Below are 7,151 nucleotides of genomic sequence, written 5' to 3' on the forward strand. Positions count from 1 at the left end.
GTGCCAAGCATTGTGAAGAGGTACATTTAGCTATTGCTTAAGCTGCCCCTTTAATGAACCCTACTACCCATATGTACCAAAGAAATTAGCCCAAAACATCATCAGCAAAACTATCTTCAGCACTTCCTTCACTACCATCACTGCCCATCTTTTTGTGCGGTGCTGCCCCTTAATTCTTGTGCTTTGCTTCAGATGTATGACAGTTAGCCTATTGCACCTTTTAAATGATTTCCTTGTCAAAGGAATAAATGTGTGGCTGGCTTCGGGGATTCACTGACAGCCTGCTGGGATTTTGCTGCCCTAGACCTCTGGGCTGTGGATTGTGAGTTAGCCACGTCTGAGTTGACTGGTTGGCTAATGTTACCTGCTTTAAGGACCTCTTTCCATGTCCGGTGTAGCTGCTGCTTTGGGGTAATGTTAAACATCAGTCCCTAAATTGTGTGCCTTTCCTCTTTGAGTCCTTGAATAAGGCTTTTGCAACTCTTAGTTTGTCAAGCAGACTTTACTTGTTGATTAATTCCTTCCTTCCTTCCTTCCTTACTCCAGTAATTTGCTGAGTAATCAGCTAGCTTTGCCTTCCCAGTTCTAATTGCTGTTCACGGCTTGTTGAGAGAACTGTGCTGTTCACTTTTCATTGACTCGATCACTGTCTGGGAAAGGAAACCCACAGTATTGCCCACAATCTGAAACAGCAATGTTCGGATAGTAATTGGACCTTGCCAAATTCCAGGACCAACGTCCTGTGCCTCAAGGACGCCTGAATTGGGTAGGCTCATTTTTAAAGCGTCTGAGGTAGTTGCCTGAAACAGGCATTTGGGCCCTTATATATGCTTTCGAGAGGCCTAACATCTGTTTCACACCCCCTGCTGGGAAATTTTGTGGCCCCTGAGCAGAGCAAAAAAATTTTTAAATTTTGATGTGGAGCCAGGAGTGTTCGTTGTCATTGTTCAGATGATGTGTCAGATTTTCAACTTGCCACCCGTCCTCAATCAGTAATGTGGGGAGGTGAGGGGGGGGGGGAGAAGGGGGGGGAATAAGTTTAGGATTGGTACCAGAAGCATAAAGGGGGAAGTTAGAATATTTCATTTTTTTATTCATAAGGGTTTTTAGAATGTGGAATGCATTACCACAAGTGGCTAATGAAGTTGAGTCAATCACAACATTGAGGAAGTTGGGTAAACACTTGAAGAAAGATATTAAAGGATATTTGGAAAGGGCAAGGAAATAGGTGTAAATAGATAGCCCTGGCATGAAGCTAGCACTGCCCATAGGGACAGGCTGAATGGATCAAAATGGCCTTCTTTCTGTACTGAAGCAGCGAGTTTTATTTTGAGGAGAAAGTTTTATTTTTTTTTATTGTTCTTGGGGTGTAGCTGATACTGGCATGTCGGTAGTTATCGCCCAGTTCTAGATTTCCTGAGAGTATTAAGAGTCAACTACATAGTGTGGGACTGGAGTCACATGTAGGCCAGTCCCCGGTAGAGGTAGCAGTTTCCCTTCCCCCCAGGACTTCTGTGAACCAGTTGAGTTTATACAACAATCGGCAGCTTTTTTGGTCATTTCTTTCCTGGTGCTAGCCTACACATGAGCAGATTTAGTGGGGGAGGGAATTTTAACCCCCAAGAATGGGTGGTTTGGGGGCCAGTAGGAGGATAAAATAACAGCTTTTTGGAGTGGGACCGCATCCCGGCTCCAACTTGCCTACTTCTGGGTTTGACCCAGGCAGGAAGTCCCGCCCCTACTTGAAGCCGGCGGGCCAATACTAAAAGGGGCATTGTATCTCATTGAAATACTGAAGTACTTAATTCTTTATGTATTGGAGAACTTAAATGAATTTAACCTTACCTGTTCGGGTTTCCCATTGCTTCCAATTCACGTCATGTGAAAGCAGAAGGGAAAGACCGGATCCTTGAGGTGAGTGCCTTTATTGCATTGGTTGTGGGCCCAGAGGAGCAGGAATGCTTCATCCAGACCTAACAAGCTCACCTGGATGACAGGATCCCCACGATTGGCTGGACACCCTCCCATCCCCCAAGATGGTGGCCCCCACCTACCTCCGACTCTTCACCTGACCTGCGATCTCATCTTCAGTTCTCGAACCTCTTCGAGCGACCTCCGATCTTTACCTGGCATCAGACCCCTCCGATCTCCAAGTCCCGACATCAGAACACCCACCCGCCAATGTTCCCCCCCCCCGCCCATGATCCCTCCCTCCCTCCATCCAATCCCCGGCTGTGGCCTGCTACCGCAGGCCATCCTGCCCGACAGCCAGCCAGCCTGTCAATCAGGCCGGCTGCCGGGATCAAAGCCCGGAAGTAATGTTATCCTCACTAAGGTCGCGGTCGCAGATTGCAGCACGCCAACTTACCTTCCTGGTTTTACATCTGAAAATCTTCCCCTCGGCTCTCTTCCCAGCTCAAGATCAAAATCATGACCATTGAATTCATGGTGGGATCTGAACTCAGGTCCTTTGGGTTGTTAGCCCAGGTACCATAACCACTAGGCTACCAGGCGGAAAGTACGTTTATTATATGTTTAAACATGTAAATCGGTTCTTGATTCACATATGACTTCATGATCTTAAAATCAAACTGCATGAACGTTTCCTTAGGAGAAGATTATTTAAAACAGGCTAAAGCCTCAATTAAAATAGTAGACAAAAGAATTTCATCCAACAGGTAAAACATTTGTCCGATAATCATAGAATCATAGAAAGGTTATCCCACGGAAGGAGGCCATTCGGCCCATTGAGTCCGTGCTGGCTCAATGCAAGAGCAATCCAGCTAGTCCCATTCCCCCGCACTATCCCCATAGCCCTGCAAATTTTTTCCTTACAAGTATTTATCCATGATTGAATCTGCCTCCACCACCCCCTCGGGCAGTGCATTCCAGATCCTAACCACTCGCTGTGTAAAAATGTTTTTCCTCATGTTGCCTTTGGTTCTTTTGCCAATCACCTTATATCTATGTCCTCTGGTTCTAGACCCTTCCGCCAATGGGAACAATTTCTCCCTATCTACTCTGTCTAGACCCTTCATGATTTAGAATACCTCTATCAAATCTCCTTGCAACCGTCTCTGTTCCATGGAGAACAACACCAGCTTCTCCAGTCTATCCACGTAACTAAAGCCCCTCATCCCTGAATTCATTCTAGTATCTCTTCTGCACCCTCTCTAAGGCCTTCACATCTTTCCTAAAGTGCGATGCCCAGAACTGGAAAAAATACTCCAGCTGTGGCCAAACCAGTATTTTATAAAGGTTCATCATGACTTCCTTGCTTTTATACTCTATGCCTCTATTTATAAAGCCCAGGATCCCGTATGCTATTTTAACTGCTTTCTCAAACTACCCTGCCACCTTCAACAATTTGTGTACATATACCCCCATATCTCTCTGTTCCTGTACCCCTTTTAGTATTGTGCCCTTTAGTTTATATTGCCTCTCCACATTCTTCCTACTGAAATGTATCCTCTCATTTTTCTGCGTTAATTTTCAACTGCCACGTGTCCGCCCATGCCACCTCTTGAAGTCTATCACTACCCCTCTCACTGTTCACTACACTACCAAGTTTTGTGTCATCTGCAAATTTTAAAATTGTTCTTTTATACACAACTCTATTAGTGTATATCAAGAAAAGCAGTGGTCCTGGTACCGAGTCCTGGGGAACACCACTGTACACCTCCCTCCATTCAGAAAAACAATCGTTCATCACTACTCTCTGTTTCCTGTTACTTAGCCAATTCTGTATCCATGTTGCTACTGCCCCTTTTATTCCATGGGCTTCAATTTTGATGACAAGCCTATTATGTGGCACTTTATCAAACGCCTTTTGAAAGTCCATACACACCACATTAACTGCATTGCCCTCATCTAGCCTCTCTGTTACCTCATCAAAAAACTCAATCAAGTTAGTTAAACACAATTTGCCTTTAACAAATCTGTGCTGGCTTTCCCTAATCAATCCACACTTGTTCAAGTGATTGTTAATTCTGTCCTGGATTATCGTTTCTAAAAGTTCCTCCACCACTAAGGTTAAATTGACTGGCCTATAGTTGCTGGGTTTATCCTTACACCCTTTTTTGAACAAGGGTGCAACATTTGCAATTCTCCAGTCCTCTAGAACCACCCCCGTATCTACAGATATTTGGAAGATTTTGGCCAGTACCTTTGCAATTTCCAACCTTACTTCCCTCAGCAATCTTGGATGCATCCCATCCGGACCGGTGACTTTTCGACTTTAAGTACAGCTAGCCTTTCCAGTACCTCCTCTTTATTTATTTTTAGCCCATTCAGTATCTCAACTACATCTTCCTTTACTGAGATTCTGGCAGCATCTTCTGCCTCGATAAAGACAGATGCACAGTATTCATTTAGTACCTCGGCCATCCCCTCTGCCTCCATGAATAGATTTTTTTTTTGGTCCCTAATCAGCTCCACCCCACCACTTATTACCCATTTACTGTTTATATGCCTGTAGAAGACTTTTGGATTCCCTTTTATGCAGGCCGCCAGTCTATTCTCATACTCTCTCTTTGCCCCTCTTATTTCATTTTTCACTCTCCCTCTGAACTTTCTATATTCAGCCTGGTTGTCACTTGTGTTATCAACCTGACATCTGTCATATGCCCTTTTTTCCATTTCATCTTACTCTCTATCTCTTTTGTCATCCAGGGAGCTCTGCCTTTAGTTGCCCTACTTTTCTCCCTCGGGAATGTGCCTAGACTGTACCCAAACCATCTTCTCTTTAAAGGCCTCCCATTGTTCAATTACAGTTCTGCCTGCCAATCTTTGATTCCAATTTACCCGGGCCAGATCTGTTCTCATCCCACTGAAATTGGCCCTCCTCCAATTGAGTATTTTTACTTTAGAGCGGTCCATGTCCTTTTCCATAGCTATTCTAAACCTTATGATATTATGATCGCTGTTCCCTAAATTTCCCCCGCTGACACTTGCTCCACTTGGCCAGCCTCATTTCCCAGAACCAAATCTAGCAATGCCTCCTTCCTCATTGGGCTGGAAGTGTGCTGGTCACAAAAGTTCCCCTCCACACACTTCAAAAATTCCTCCCCCTCTTTGCCCCTTGTATTATTACTATCACAGTTTATATTGGGATAGTTGAAGTCCCCCGTTATCACTACTCTATGGCTTTTGCACCTCTCTGTAATTTCCCAGCAAATTTGCTCCTCTATATCCTTCCCACTAGTTGGTGGGCTATAGAATACACCCTGTAGTGTAATGGCACCTCTATCGTTTCTTAGCTTTAACCAAATAGATTCTGTCCTTGATCCCTCCAGGACATCCTCTCTCTCTAGCACTCCAATATTCTCCTTAATCAATACTGCCACCACCCACCCCCCCTCCTTTCTTTCCTTCCCTACCTTTCCTGAACACCTTGTATCCAGGGATATTTAGTTACCAATCCTGCCCTTTTTTGAGCCAGGTCTCCGTTTTCGCACACCGATAATATTTGCACAGCATAATTTTAAGACCTTTGTGTTACAATTGTATCTGATTAGAGGGTTTTATATTATTTAGCCTTTTAAGATTTTGCCTTATTGATGAGATAGTGACAGCTTTGTACACCGAGCTCCCAGATTTTGGATTGTTACCTGCTGCAGTGCTTCCTGCTCTATGCCGATTTGCAAGGCAGAGAACTGTTTCAATGAGCTTGACAGACCGCATTAAAAGTTTGACATCATGATGTGTTGCGACAGTCTGGGAACTTCAAAATAAATCACCTAAAGATTAAAAATTTCCCCAACTGATACTTTGAGGCTTTGAACCCAGCCAGCCTCTAAAAACACATTAAAGCTGTTTAGAAATGGAAACATATTGGTCGTCAACATCGCATTGATTGTCTGTTTGCTCTTATCGCACAAAGGGTGGTGGAAATCTGGAACTCTCTTCCCCGAAAAGGCTGTGGATGCTGGGTCAACTGAAATGTTCAACACTGAGATCGATAGGTTTTGTTTAGGTAAGGGTATCAAGGGATATCGGAACATAGGAACAGAAGTAGGCCATTTAGCCCCTCGAGACTGTTCCACTGTTTAATGAGATCGTGGCTGATCTGTGACCTAACTCCATACACCTGCCTTAGCCTCATATCCCTTAATATCTTTGGTTAAAAAAAATCTATCAATCTCAGATTTAAAATTAACAATTGACCGAGCATCAACTGCCGTTTGCAGAAGAGAGTTCCAAACTTCTACCACCCTTTGCGTGTAGAAGTGTTTCCTAACTTCACTCCTGGAAGTCCTGGCTCTAATTTTTAGGCTGTGTCCCCTAGTCCTAGACTCCCCAAACAGTGAAAATAGTTTCTCTCTATCTACCCGATCAGTTCCCCAAAATACTTTGAAAACTTCGATCAAATCACCCCTTAATCTTCTAAATTCCAGGGAACACAACCCTAGTTTGTGTAATCTCTCTTGTAATTTAACCCCTTGGAGACCAGGTATCATTCTAATAAATCTGCGTTGCACTCCCTCCAAGGACAATATATCCTTCCGAAGGTGCGGTGCCCAGAACTGAACACTGTACTCCAGGTATGGTCTAACCAGGGCTTTGTATAGCTGTAGCATAACTTCAACCCCTTTTATTCTAGTCCTCTAGATATAAAGCCCAGCTTTCCATTAGCCTTTTTGATTATTTTCTGTACCTGTCTATGACATTTTAATGATCTGTGTACATGGACCCTTAAGTCTCTTTGGACCTCCACTGTTTCGAGCTTTTCACCTTCTAGAAAGTACTCTGATCTATCCGTTTTAGGTCCAAAGTGGATGACTTCACATTTGCCCACATTGAAATCCATTTGCCACAGTTTTACCCATTCACTTAATCTATTAATATCTCTCTGTAATTTTATGCTTCCATCTACACTGCTCAATGCTGCCTATCTTTGCGTCTTCGGCAAGCTTGGATATGTGGCTCACTATCCCGTCCTCCAAGATATAGATCAAAGGCAGGTGAATGGAGTTGAGGTACAGATCAGCCATGATCTAATTGAATGGTGGAACAGACTCGAGGGGTTGAATGGCCTACTCCTGTTCCCATGTTACATAAGCGTGCATTTGCATGGAACTGAGTACATGCCTTTAGCTGGACAGAGCAGCAAACGCCTAGCCCACCAATAGGTTGATGCATTGGTCTGCAAT

This window comes from Heptranchias perlo, chromosome 6 (genome assembly GCF_035084215.1).
Source record: "Heptranchias perlo isolate sHepPer1 chromosome 6, sHepPer1.hap1, whole genome shotgun sequence".
In the NCBI taxonomy this organism is placed as follows: domain Eukaryota; kingdom Metazoa; phylum Chordata; class Chondrichthyes; order Hexanchiformes; family Hexanchidae; genus Heptranchias; species Heptranchias perlo.